The 14,699-nt window shown below is 34.8% G+C and overlaps 2 protein-coding genes across 4 annotated transcripts in view; both read left to right on the forward strand.

Moving 5' to 3' along the window:
- Positions 1 to 14,699, forward strand: part of LOC134841257 (metal cation symporter ZIP14-like) — a 379,452-nt gene that overhangs the window by 280,488 nt on the left and 84,265 nt on the right. The gene's annotated exons all lie outside the window — the stretch shown is intronic.
- Positions 11,945 to 14,699, forward strand: part of LOC134842932 (uncharacterized) — a 9,904-nt gene continuing 7,149 nt past the window's right edge. Inside the window, exon 1 of the mRNA XM_063859461.1 lies at positions 11,945 to 12,130. The gene's annotated coding sequence lies outside the window, so the exon portion shown is untranslated. The remainder of the gene's footprint in view (positions 12,131 to 14,699) is intronic.

Consider the following 14,699-nt stretch of genomic DNA (forward strand, 5'->3'; position numbering starts at 1 on the left):
CTGATTCCTGTATATTGTTGATATTTGTGGTATTTGTTTCAATTCGGTTAACATATTGTAATTTCAGATTTTCTGTTTCTTCAAGTTTCATTGTGATTTCCGCTTGCTCTAGTTTGTCTACTAGTTTTCGAAAATCTAAATCGGGCTCTCGAATTGAGGAGGGATGGGATGCTCTCTTTTTTATTGCTATTTTCCTTAATTGAGGTGTTAAGGTCATCATTAAGATTTCTGTCATTTTTGTGTTTTTATAGTCGTGTGTATTTAATGAATATGCTTTTCGAACTAGTTTTCGATACGTACTGCTAATTGTTTGATGGTTTCATTTGGTAATCTGCGAATTTCATTACATAAAACTCTTTGTTGTTGTTTGTTTCTTTCGGAGTCAAACATTTTTGAAAATTCTTGTGTAAATCTTTTCCAATTTGATTTTATTTCCCTAGGCAATACTGAAAACCATTTTTGGGCTGCGCCGTCTAAGGTTGTCTGTATCAATGCTCTGCGTCGATGTATCCAATTTTGATGTAGTGGCGTATTAATTGGTTCAGGTCCTATATTTAAAATTAAATTTGCTGTTACTGCATTTAAATAATCTTCTACAGAATATTCAGGGTCTGTTCCTGTGAATACCATTAATGGTTTGTTTGATGTTATTGATGATCCACCCATAAAGTATGGATTCATTGTCATTTGTAATGATTCTGCGGCATTTGGCATTTGTGAAAAATTTGAAAGTTGATTTTTTGTTATTTCGTGTTGTTGAAGGTAAAATGGGAGTGGTATTTCATTTTGCATTTGTGTTGGTTGATACGAGTGTGTAATCATTGGGTTTTGTGGCTGAATTGGTTGAAAAGATTGTGTATTAATTGGGTTTTGCATTTGTATTGGTTGTTGATTTTGTGTATCTGTTGGGTGTGGAGAAAAAATTCTATGATATGTATGTGGTTTCTGCACTCTTTGTCCACGATATTCTTGAGTGTATGGTGCAAATATATCTGGTTGTACATAATCATCATCAGAGGATAGATAATCCGTTTGATGAGATGCTTGTTTTTTATTTTTATTCTGTTGAAAGAATGGGTAATTTTCACTACGATCCTGTGGAGGATGTGAATTAGTTTGAAAATTTACTGAGTTGGTTGTTGCCATTGGATTATCCCAATATTGAGATCTTATCTGATTATTATTATTTTTTCGTGGGGGATAGTTTGTTTTTGATGAATGTGTGTAATTATAATTATGATCCGCAAAAGTGTTTCTTGTGAATGTTCTGCGTGTTTTTGACGGTATTGTCATGGGTCTATATGTTTGATAATCTATTTGTGAATATTTTGGAGCAACCGAAGGTTTAACGGTTGATTGTAAGGTTACCTGTGCTAGTGAAGTGTTTGTATTTCTTGGTGTTGTTAAATTTGGACGTATCGGTGAAATACTTTGTTGTGTAGTTGTTGTTTGGACGATTTCTTCATTTATGAAGTGTGATGGTGTTTGAATATCTTGTTGAGTGAGGTTCCTAGTTCCATTAAGGTTTTCATTGTGTATGACGGTCGAATTTAAACTGTTATTTCGCGTATCGGGTAAAAATGTATTGTAGTTTAATGGTGTTGCATCAATGGATAATGGTATTACCCTTACATAATCTCTTACATAAGATATTGTACTTATTGCTGACTTGAGATTGATTGTGGGATATTTATGAATGCATAATGACACCATTCGGGGTCCCAAACGTAGTCTGATTGTTCTGTGATGGCGGTATCATCGTTTGAATTTTGGGGTCTGAAATTTTTTCTTGCTTGTGAAATTAAATCTATATTATGTGTGAAATAATCTATTATAAACCATGCCAAAATTTTTTGTAAGTCATGTTTTGTATGTTGTGAAACTTCATCTTTAGTGAAATTTTCTTTAATTATATGTAGAAAAGTTGAGAATAGTGTGATTTCATGTCGTACCTTTATATGTTTGGATGTCTCATTCGATGAGATATGCGGGATTAGGTTTTCATTTTCTAATATTGAAATATGACTATATATTATTACAAAAACTTCATTAGTAAATATGGAGTTTGCTCTTTGTGAGTTATGATATTGTATGCTTTTTATATATTCTGAGAATACTTTTGAAAATTCTAAATCAAGATCGTCTGTTTGAATTACATATTTGCGGTGATTCGGGTTTGGTGAGCTGAATTCTATGGTGTAGATTCCGTATTGTTGTGTTAAGTTACATATATTTTTCAGATAGTGATCAATAATCGGTCTTTTTATTTTTACATCTGGGAACTCTGTTTTACATGGGCTAATTCCGGGTTCAAACAAATTTAGAAGAAAGTTCTTACAAAGATCATGTTGTCCTCTATTATCGGGTGCATCTACTAGGAAGGGGTAGATATCGTCATCGTCTGGACTATCTTCACTTGGAGTGTGTGTTTGGCTCATTTTTTCGTTTAATGACTGTTAATAGGTAATTATCGATGTGTCTAATTGCTTGATTCCAATTATACAAGTGTACTGGTTTGTGTTTATATTGCTTTTTTATTCTTCTTTTTCCTCTTTTTGATGAATTTGAAGTTGTTTCTGAGTCTGAAAAATATAATTGATCGTGAATGGGGCCATTTTTATCTATAGATTTTTTTAATTTATAAAGTTCGTCTAAATTGTTGGCTTCTGATTCTGAAAATGCGTTTCTATTTTTGGAAAATTTTTTTCGTGTTATTTGTCTTTGTTTGGTTATTATTTTCTTTTTTAGTGTTTGTCGTTTTGTTCTAATATATCCAACTGTTTGTGTATGAGGTGTGATTACAAGGTCGTATTTTTTGTTATCTATTTCACAGTTGTGTAAAACGATTGTTTGTTTGTTTCCTAGATTTTTAAATGACATAAGGTTTAGGATGACGGATGCAAAAAGTTGTTAGATGATTTCTATTTTCTTAAATTGTTAGTCCTTACGATTTTTTGGTTAGCTTAACCTGGGTCTATTTGTTCAGGGTTGGAGAGAAAAGTATATCGATTCCGAAGAATGATTTTTTACTTTCTCGTGGCTAGTATAAGCTAAGGTGTTAACTTACTTAATCTTACTTAGGGGTAGTGATTGTGTTCAAGGGTTGGAGAATAGTAAATCGATCCACAAGGTTCAGGTATAACTAGAACGCGAGTAGTTCGTTAGATACTATTTTAAATTTACTAAGTCTAAGATTTATCCTGGGTCTGGTAAGAGGAGGGTTCAAGTGAAGGATGAATAACCGAAGTTCTTCACTGTTTATCCTAATTTGAATGATTAGTCTTGTTCAAAAATTTCTATTAGTCTTGGGTTTTTTGAAAAGGTTGGATAGTGAATCGACGTTTGAGGTCGTTAGACACTAGCTAAGTGGGTGGGGGAGAACAAAATTGTTCTTTTTGATCCAAGGATAGGCCTTGATGATCAAGTTTTTTAAATTTAATTAAATAGAAAATTAATTAAGATCCAAGGATAAGCCTTGATGATCTGATTTTAAAATTAAGTGAATTTAAGTTTAAAATGGTTTAAATTTATTTAAGAAAAGATTTAGTGTTTTAATGATATTAGTGAGCTTATGATTGCTGTTATGTTTTAGGTGATGAAGCTGGGACAACTGATGATTTTTTGATTACTAACAGTTTATTGTCATGCTACTAATTTTTGTTTTGATTTTCAATAAATATTTTCCAAACATGTTTTATAGAATACTGCAGAATTTTAGGAAAACGATCTGAGATCTTTTTATCGATCGTTATTGTATATTAATATTTTTGTTTAGCGCCTGAAATGATCATGAAGATTGACTTCAAGATTTAAGTTTGCAAATGAAAATCTAAATTCCTTGCTAATAAGATTCTAAATATAAAAGTTTGTGTTGGCTTTTGCCGTACTATCATATAACTATTTGGTAAGTTTCTACTTTGTCGTATGTCGTCTCTGGTTCGAGGTCTTCTTCCAATTCCGGGTTGTTCTATTATCGTTCGGAATATTGGCTTTGATCTATTGAGTCGTAGAGACATTTCGATTAAATTATCGTTGTGTAACATTTTAAAACTGTTTTGTCTAAATTCTAATCTATTTTTGGTTAATTCTAAGCAATTAAGGTCTTGTTCGAGACTTATGGTCGCACCAGATGAGTTATAACCGATGGTCTTAACTCATAGAGTAATTTCGGATAGGGTACACCGTCTGCTCGTCACGCTATCTTATTTTCGGCCGGATAGATTCGTGCAACTTCTTAGTCTAATACCGATCCTAATCTTACTCTTATACTATTCTAGTCTCAGGTTGTTTAACTAGTCTCTGCTAGGCTCAATAGAGCTAGGGTATACTGGTTTATTGCGGCTGCTGAAGTTCTCTTGGAGAGGCAACTAATTTCTAAGTTAAATTCAAATCTCTCTGGTGCTGAAATTACAAGTAATTTCAGCACTTACAAATAAGTGGGTTGTTAGTTAGATGGATCATGATTGGTTAATATTAAATACTTTACAGTGGTAAAATATCTAATTTATCCAATCATAAAATGTAGTTTAGATCAGGTTCCAATAGTCTCGGCGCTACAGCAGGAACACAAACTGGAGGTGTGGGTCCCGATAGCTTTCGCAATTTTTTTTCTTAACTCTCAAGAACTCTATATGACAATAAAGAACTCCAAGAGCTTTCTCTAACGATATTGAATTTCTCGGATTGTTTGGTCTTGTTAGGCCTCTGAAAATTATCTCCTGGGAAACACATACATTCGCGGTCCAAACCGACCAAAAAGCAGTCTCACGTCGGTCATTCTGCCATAGTGGATGCGGCCAAGTATATCTGGTGGCCCCGAATGCACCGCGACATTATCTAGTTGTACAAGGGTCACGCGCACTGTACTAAATTTGAAAAGAACATGAATGCTCGCTTAGCTTTTTCAGTTTTAGGTAGCGTAATGAGGAAGGAGGTGCAGTTGGACTATGCGGGTTTGTTATCGGACAACTCTGGCCAATAAAGTATTCTAGTCGCTATCGACTGATACTCAAAGTGTTCTTAGACTATGAAAACCAGAACTACGGGGGAAAAGATGATCATTTTATTCTTGAACTTGTAAATTCAGGAACATTCTATCCCAAAAGTCGCCAAACCGTGGTCAATAGTCCCAAAAGTGGTCAAATTGTGGTCAAAATTTTGACCCAAACCGTGCTCAAGCTGTGGTCAAATAAGCCCAAAGGTTTTGACGCAACAGCGGTCAAACCCTGGTCAAAAATTGGGTTTCAAAAATAAGTTAAACAGGCATTTTGTAAGGAGAGGAAAATATCCCCAAAAGTTCAGACTTTTAAATGTCGGTTGGGAGCGGCCAAGCTTAATCCGGATTTTATTGACGTTCAGGAAAAGCTTCGTCATATCATTGAAGATATCAGAGTTATAAAAAATGTGATCGCCATTTTTCAACCTTTGAATAAAACTTTGGGATCAAACGTAATTCTGAGGTGTCTCCGGCAGCTGATGGTATATCTTCCAGTATTTCTTTAGATAACACGAATCTGTAGCGGGACATGCTGACCGCAGAACAGCGTCACGAGGAGTGTAAAAGTCTTCCTCTTCTGAGAAATGTCCCTAAAGGAAGGGCAAAACAAACCGAATAATTCCGCTCAATTGAGTCAACCGTCTTCGGTGGCAGGCACACATCAAAATCGCGCTTCGGAGAAGATGGGCAAGGCGATCAACTTGTGGCATGCGCTGAAAAAGATCTTGTTATGGGGAGGGGATGAATACTCTTACAATGCTCAGAGAGTATAATCAGGTCTTAGCAGAAACTCTCCGCGGCAGGTTACGGCTCTGTCATTGGATAGGTTACGGTTCCCGAACCAAATGTCTTGGAACATCTTCTGCCTTCGTCTAGCTCAAAACCTAATGTGGTTTATTTTGCTATTATCAACCGAATAAGGACGAAAAGAATCCTAGCTCGAAAGCCTGATCGAGAATTTTTCAAACCATTCAAAGACCAAATTTAGAAAGTTACTGGGCTTCGAATATCACTTCTACCAATAAGGCAATTCGGAATAACAAAATCGGTATAAGACTAAAGTCAATTGTTTTTAATTATTTAGGCAAGAAGCAGCCTATATCTAAAAGTCGGAAAGGACCCATCCAGTCAAGTTCCAGTTCCTCCTCGTCATCTTTGGGTGACCGACGCCCTATCTACCAGTCAGCTCTGGGCAAAACTATGTCGGCCAAGACACTGCTCGTCTTCTTCAACTTGTAAAAGATCTCAACCAGGTGGCAAAAGACGTGACTGTCTTAACGATTCCTCATCAGATGCACCAGGTGTTCAACTGGACTTATCAGCTCCTGAACCTATCGTAGAACTCTCGATTTCTTCTTCCTCTGGTGGTGGGGGACACTACTGCCCTTGTCTCTAACAAATCTTCCGGACCTTTAGCTCCAGTTTCTTCGAGCTGACCGTGCCCGGGTCTCATCTCGATTTAAGTTGAGGAGAACATTCAGTCGCGAGCTTCAGTCTCCATTCTGCCGGCAGACCTGAAACTTTGGGCCGAAGATCCTCAGTCGCTTTTGCAACTCCCTTCAGATAGTGATGACGGCAAACATGCGGCTGGCTCCAACTCCTCGAGATCATCTTCACATAGAAAGAAGCAGACTACACTTTATAGCAGTCCGATTGACCATGCAGTAAACAATCGCAACCGTTCACAACTGGTCGCAACCGGTCACAACCGACCATTCTAAGCAACCCCAAAAGTTGGCCAGGACATTTCGCCTTTCGGCTAAATAAGAATTTCGCCGTGCCGACAATTAAGTCAATTTTTGCCTTGAATAAAACTGAGTGTCTTGCTGAGATTCAATATCACTTCTTCATTTCAAAATTTTTGGTACATTTGTTTTCATTCAATCATTAGAAAAAAAATTAGGATGTACAATAGCCACGTCGGAATTTCAAAGGAGTTCTTCTACTCGCAAACTTCACCGTAGTATTTGAAGATTGAATAATATTCTCGTCCAAAGGTCGTTAATAGATTTTCCGCTCTTTCAGATTAAAATATTCCAAAAGATTTTATGTTTTTTGACTAGCCCGGTTAGTGGTAGTCTGTTAGTGGTTGTTTTCTTTTCGACTAGGGCATATTCTGTGGGGAAGATGGGCTATTGTCCGAGTCATATCCTATTTCCTCACGCTGACAATTCTTGTTTTCCGGCGGAGTATCTAGATAATCATCCTCAGCTCTATAATCAACAGTCCAATTTTGTGCCTTCTTGTTAGACATGATTGATTTTCTTTATATCAATAATATTCCGAATTAATAATCCGTTAGCTGCTGTAAAAAGATCTTTTCAATGCTTTCAGAATCGCGAAATAAATAAAATTGGAACCAAAAAAACACGAGGCGTGCTCCACAAAACTTGAATTGAGGATTCCATGAAAATGAACATAATCAGTATGAAAAAAATGGCAGAAAGCTTGAAGTATTTTTAGCCGACAAAAATTTTGAAAATCTGTCGATACATCATATGATATGTTTACAAGAGCCCTGATTTGAATCCAATGGAACAGTGAAAATTAATTCACTTTCCTCTTTTGCAAATTTCAAATCAGGAAGTTGGTGATTTCTGCTTTGCGGATTACGAAGGCAATTGGAGCAATTATTTCCATGGATGTAAATTATTCTGTTGATATGTGGTCGGCACACGTATTCCGAAAAAAATTACGTACAAAACTGGCCTGAATATGTTTCAAGAAATATTTTGAGAGCCATTGTTCTTAATAAAAATTGAAAACCTAACTTATGGTCTATATATAATAAGCCGTTGGATTTATGAAGATCCTTATAAAATTGTTGAAAATAAAATCAAAATTTAGTAATTTGTTACTTATTTTTTCGTCTAATGCCTTAACAAATTATTTCGAAAAAAATCTTCTTCTTAGGTATTGCTCTACCTCAGAAGAAGATATTTTTTGAAATAATTTGTTTAGACGAAAAAATAAGTGACAAATTACTAAATTTTGGTTTTATTTGCAATCATTCGCAATCATTTTAATGATAAGAAGTGATTTGAATCCAGCGGTTTTACCGGCAGCTTAAGTGATTGACGGTATCTTTTTGATGTTTATTCAGAAGACATATTTATGTCAGCAGAGTTAACGGCAATACCAGAGCAAGAGGGGTAATTACAACTCCTACAAATCCACTGTTTACAGTTACTTTAATTACAAATTTGTGTTCCATAGAAAATTTTATTCAATTTGAGTTTACAGAAAAAATATCAAAAAGATAAATTTGTATCAGACGGCCATTGATGTGTTAATATGAGATTAACACAACAAAAAGTTAAGTAAATCCGATAATGTTATTACAAAGTTGTGCGTCGTTTTCTTTACCAAGTTCGACTGATCAGATTTGAGCTTGAATTTTGTTCCGATTTTCTTAAGATGTCAGACAGATTAATAAAAGAATTGGTTCTGTAAATTGTGGATACTACAAATTGTTCATAGTTTTTGAAGAGGAAACTCGTTCTATGTTTAGAATTATCTAATCGTCGAAGTAGGTTTTAAAAAAGCTTTTTTTTCCGGCTAGGTTTTTTACGGTAAATTTGAAAAGTCGAAGTCAACTATCCATCTCCTAAGGCGAATAACGTACGACTTGTTTCCGTGATTATAACATAATGTAAGGCCGTGTGATTGTCCCGGAAAAGTAATTTTTATAATGTTCGATGGCCCATACGATGCCTATTAATTTGAGCACTTCCGTTGAGTATTCAGCTTTGCAAGAATTTAAACGTCTACTCTTGAATAAGACTGCTGTCTAACCACCTCTAGTAAAGAGGCCGTTATGAGATGCACGAGTGTTAACGCTTCTTTTAGCTGAGCATCAAAATGAGTATTCTCTGTAAGGTAAACTCTCTTTGAATTCAACTTTTCAAAAGCGACAGTTTATTCATCTAGTTAAAAAACGATTTCCTGTTTAACGATGGTCTCAACGGGCTTGAACAAGTTTCATATTTCGATTTTTTGATACGCAAATCTAACAGTAACCTTCTTCTCTTAAACAGAGTTGGTCTGAGGGGTTCGTGAAAATGCTTTTCTTTTTTTTTGATTTTTTTGTTTATCCAATTTTTTCAGAAAGCAGATGAATTGTTTTTGAAAACTTTTTCAGATTCCTTCTTGGCAGATTTTGCATATCAGATTTTACAATTCACAAACTTTCAGGAGTGTTTATGAAGTAGAGATTTTACAATTCACAACCTTTCAGGAGTGTTTATGAAGTGGAGAAAGGGTTTCGGTGGAACTACTATCTCGACGAGAGGAAGATTTTCGTCTCCCAAGAAGTTGCGTCGTTCGTGGCCACCGGTGATGAAAAAGGAATTTTTGCCGAATGATCATCCGTTGCATCTGATTGCGACTTTCAATTGACCAACTGTTTTTATGGGGTCGTTTGTAAACCCGCAGTAATGATCCTTCGATTCAAGTTCTACTGGAAGAGTTTCAAAAACGATTCGCTCAACTTTAGTTCGTGAAGTACGATCTTCCTTAGGAAACTCACCGGGTTTGCCAAATCCACTTGAAACTTCAATTAAACAAAAAAATCAATCCGATAAAATGTCAATGACGAAGAAAAGTAGTTGAAGATGTTATTGTTCTAAAAAAGTTTTTTTCATCATTGACATTCTACTATGCCTTAAATATACCACGACATACTTTATGTAAATAGTTTTTTTCAACAAACTGGTCCGACTTAGATAGGAATTCGGTATCCATAATTTTTCGAATATTGGCAATCTAAACTTTCTTTCTTACTTCATGATTTACAAATTTTGGTGAAATGACATTAAAAGGTACTCGATTTACAGAGAGCAATTTTTTCTGGGCGAAATTTCCTTGAACGTTTTTCCCGCCACATTTCATACACGAATTTTATGTACTTACAGACAATTTGAGCTCCCGTTTGTTAAAGTTTGTTCACAGAAATATTATGCACAATAAGTGCAGTTGAAAAGTCGTGGGTCATCTTGCGATAACTCACAATCCTCTTCTCACTTATTAAAGCTACGCCTAAGGCTTCGTGAGGTGGCAAGGTTTTCGTGGGTTTTTTGTTTCAGATTTCATAGCTCTTTATAACAAAAATTACCTCGACTTTGTTCGTTTTTTTTTCAGCTATCTCTGCCAGCTCGCCCCAAAAATCCTCTAAGCGTTTTCTTTCCTGTTGGCATCTGTTTGAGTTTTTGTGGTATTCAAATGTTAAATTTGGCTGTTTAAAATGCTTGATTTAAGTATTCCCAGAGTTCTGCAAAACTGATCGGAAGGATTTCTTACCGTTAAAATTTCTGAGCAAAAATGCGTTTTCCTTCATTTCTTAGTGCCAGTTAGAGCATTGAGTGGATCTTATTGTTTACTTCTTCGATGCTCATGCCATTAGAAGTCTTCTCTCTTGTTTGAATCTAATAGTTTCAATTTCGTTAAAACGTTTCTTTACTGCCACGTTCCTTGCTAGACGTTCGAACATCGCCGTGGTGGTTTCGTTTTTTGTTCTTCGATTTGGTTCAACTCCAATAAAAAAATATATTTTCAATATCAAAGTTTTCTTTGCCTATTAGTGACAATTGAAATATAGCCTTTCAATCTTTCCGAAGTGTCGGGGAAGACAATTGTGTGAGTTTGCCAGATTCGTTTACAGATGACTGCGCCGCAAGCCAAACTTCTATTGTTCTGTCTAAACTAATTTTAACAAAAATAAAGAAGTGAAGAGAAGATTTCAATTAAAATGTGTGCTATTTCTAACAAAATGCAATAGCACTGAGTTAGTTCTTTCCGAATGAGATCAATATGAATAATTTCAAGGTCTTAGACGACCTGTTTGAAAAAAGTGACCAATTTGGGGTAACTAACGTGCAATCTTTTTTTGTACTAGTAACGCAATCGTGCAGATTCCCTCCTTCTTAGAAATCGTTCTAAATAAAACTGAGGCAAGCCAAATGGTCAGTTAAATAGTTTGATATACTCTATATGTATCACTTATTGCTTACATAGCGGTTGGGAAAAGGATTTGAAATATATATATTTAAATTTTTAATTTTTTTTTTCGAATCAGAGGTCTTGTTCAAAACTCTGGATTAGGTGCTTTCGTTTCCGGACTTTTGTGTCTCAGAAATTTGTGTCCCAGACAAAATTGTCCAAAGAACTGAAAAACACACAAAAAAAACTTTTGTATCCCTAAATTGTTAAGCTTTAAGTTGCAGTTTTCCTGTCAGCTGAAGAAGAAAAACACTTAGTAGACATGGCTCGCCTATTAAATATAACCTCATGTGAATAAAATTGCAGAATTAGAACATGGGCGATTTCGTCTCGGAGATGAATTTCTCGGAAAACTTCAATTCTTTTTTGACTATATTTTGTCTGGGACACAGTTGCCCGGGACGCAAATGGCTATGCATCGGGCGCTTTAAATTTGGATTTGAAAGGACGCCATGCTTTCTTTAAAGGCCCAAAACAAAATTCTGCAATGCGGCAGCTCAAGCACACAAAATCCAAACAAATTGATTTCTTCATTATTTTCCTGATACGCTTTTAATAGAAATAGTTTTTCTATTTAATTGTTTGTATCTCTATAACTTTTGAACTTTGATTTTAAGTTTACTGTTTTAATTCTACTTTTTTTGCTGTTGTAAATTACATCAGCCTTTTGTAACCAAATTTGGTTGTACAGATTTTATCATAAGAAGTATTTTGTTATTCAAACTATTTTCAGTTAATCACATTATTTTGTCATTTTTGTAAACGCTATTTTTATCAGCATTTTTTATTTTTTGGTAATTATACCGGCTTAATTTGTTTCATATATAGCTGTATCTTGAATTAAAGGACATTATTTTATGACAAGAAGAGAAAGAATAGTTTGTTCACACATATGAGTATTTGACGATTCGCTTTTTTGTTCATTTATTTTATTTTCAGAGTTACCGTAACCTTTATTTAGCATGTGTGGTAATACATGAACTTTCGACTGTAATAACTTTCATTTTCTTCTGTAAAAACTTATTTTCATTTTTACGGTAACATTTATTTAGCATTTAATTTACGTAATTTTATTTTGTGTTGAAAAGTTTCTTTGCCAGTGTCTATTTTTCTTCAAAATGTCGTCTTCAAACTCGGGTAAACCGTTTACATTATTAACCGGACTCCAATAAATATTTTGTGCTTCGTTTAAAACTTTGAAATCCACAATTTTGGTTTTAAAATATTATCAAACAAATTGCCAAAACCTCCAACTCCTTAAGATCAGTAGCATAAACTGAGGTGGTAGGCTCAAAATTTAAAATTTGAAAAACATTTGACGACATAGGAATTGGTCTGAAGAATCAACCACTATTAAAAAAACTAGATATTTTCATTTGTCATGGAATTTTATTTAAAGTACACAAAATTGCCAGAACTTCAGGTAGACATCATTTGTCTCCGGATTCCAGATACAAAAGCTTTTAGTTCATTTAAAAGGTGAGTCTGCAGAATTCAGAAGTAAACAAGCACCTTAGTGGGCTATGTTTTAAATTTCTGAGCTTAGCACTATTTTGTGCCCGGTGATCTCTTCGTATCTGGAAGCTTCTGGAACAAGAACTAAACTATTTTTTCTTAAAAAGTTTTAATCTTCACTAAAAATTATTAATAACCAGAAAATAATGATCCACAACACAAACATATTATTATTTGTACAAGCTGAAACTATCTGTAGTTTTGGCTCAGGGATTGTTTTAACCATATCAAAGACAATTGCTTTCTCCCCCTCAAGCCTCGCCTAAACCAGTATTTTACTAGATCTATTGAGACTAGGAATTATAAGAGTAAGACTAAGATCGGTAATAGACTAGGAAATTGTACGAACATATACGTACGAAAATAGATAACGTAACGAGCAGAAGATGTAACTTGTCTGAAATTACGCTGTGAGAAAACCAGCCCGGACTTAACTCATCTGGTGCGGTTAAAGAGTCTAGAGTCTCGAAACGCACCCCACACAAACTTAGCTTAGACAAAAAAATAAAACAAGATGAAAAACTTGGTTATAAATTAGCTTATTTCCACGTCTCAAAAAATCTAATGGAGACGAGCCAAAACAAAACGTTAAAAGCATATACAAAAAGAAAACGGACGATACGTAAACCTGCACCACAAAGCAACAGAAGACAATGACGACAAAAACTAACTAACTGTGCAGTTCATTTTATTTATTAATGTAAAACTGCATCAAAATAAAACCGTAAACCTTACTTTAATTGTATATTTTTGTTAATAAGTCTTTGATTCTAAAAAAATGTCGACATAAAGCATCATCTGATTCAACTCTCTAAACTCTAGGGTATTTTTTCTAAAAGAAAATTTTAACAAAGTTATTTCATAAAAAACAAAAGGCAAAAATTAGTATAGAATTTAATTTTGATTTTAAAAAATTGCGTTGAAGAATCATTAGCTATTTTTAAGCCTCCACTTCATTTGTAAAACATAATCCAAACAAAAACAATATAACAAGCAAGTTCTCAAGATCATCAAGATTTCTCTTGGATCTTAAACAATTAAACCTGAAATTATTTAAACTGTGCTTATCCTTACATTTGTGATTCTTAAATATCGAATTAGTTTATTTCATACAGATTATCAAGAACTCTCTTTGGATCTTTTTAATTTTAAAGATTTTATTTCAAAAATCAGCCCATCCATTATTTAGTGTCTTACGACATCAAACTTCGATTCACTACCCAAAGTTTTCAAACAACCGAAGACTAATTGAATTCTTTAAATTTAAATTAAGCTGAATAGTAAAGTACTTCGATTAATCATCCATCGCTTGAGCCTCACATCTTCTAATAACCCAGACTCAAAACCATCTTCGAAATATTAATCATAAAAAAGTACCTAACGATCTACTTGTGCTCTAATCATACCCGAACCTTGTGGAATGAGTTACTATTCTCCAACCCTCGATCACAGATTGATCCCTTTCTAAGTAAGATTGCGATATCCATAAATGTAGAAAACGCCACATACGTTTGAGAGCAGTAAATATCATTCTAACGCATGTTGAGACAGGTAAACATCATTTCTCAACTACCACAAAGCTCAAATGACACGTTTGAGCAAATAATTGAACAACCTTGAAGGATTTATTTTCGTTCTCAAAATACTAACGGTTTTAACCCACAACAGGATGCCAAATTGGATCCCTGAAACAATCGTTTTCCTACCCATCTAACCTACAACGCCATACTTCTCATCCTAATCGTGATTAACTCATCATCTCCCCTGTACCGGTATTTGATTTCACTTATTCCATTATCTCGTCTATTTCATCCCACATGTACTCTGACAATTCATCACAGACAGCTTTTGAAAAACGTTACTACTTAGAAAACCCAGCGTTTGACACTTCAGATGAATTGTTTTTCTCCGATCCAAGCCCTACCCCTATCCCGTCACAACCACTTTTCACTCCTATCACACCAAATAATCCCACCAATGAAACTTCAGATTTTTTTCTGCTGATGCCAACACCTTTATGTCACCATCATCAAGCGAAGTTAATGGTTCACCAAGCACCATCATAGATGAACAACTAGAGCATGATTTGGATAGTTTCATACAACATCAGCAACTTATTCATCATGCTCACATACCGATAAACATCCAACAACTCACCCACACTGTTTCGCCCCTCCGAAGCATCCTCCAG

This window comes from Symsagittifera roscoffensis, chromosome 3 (genome assembly GCF_963678635.1).
Source record: "Symsagittifera roscoffensis chromosome 3, txSymRosc1.1, whole genome shotgun sequence".
NCBI classification, from domain to species: domain Eukaryota; kingdom Metazoa; phylum Xenacoelomorpha; order Acoela; family Convolutidae; genus Symsagittifera; species Symsagittifera roscoffensis.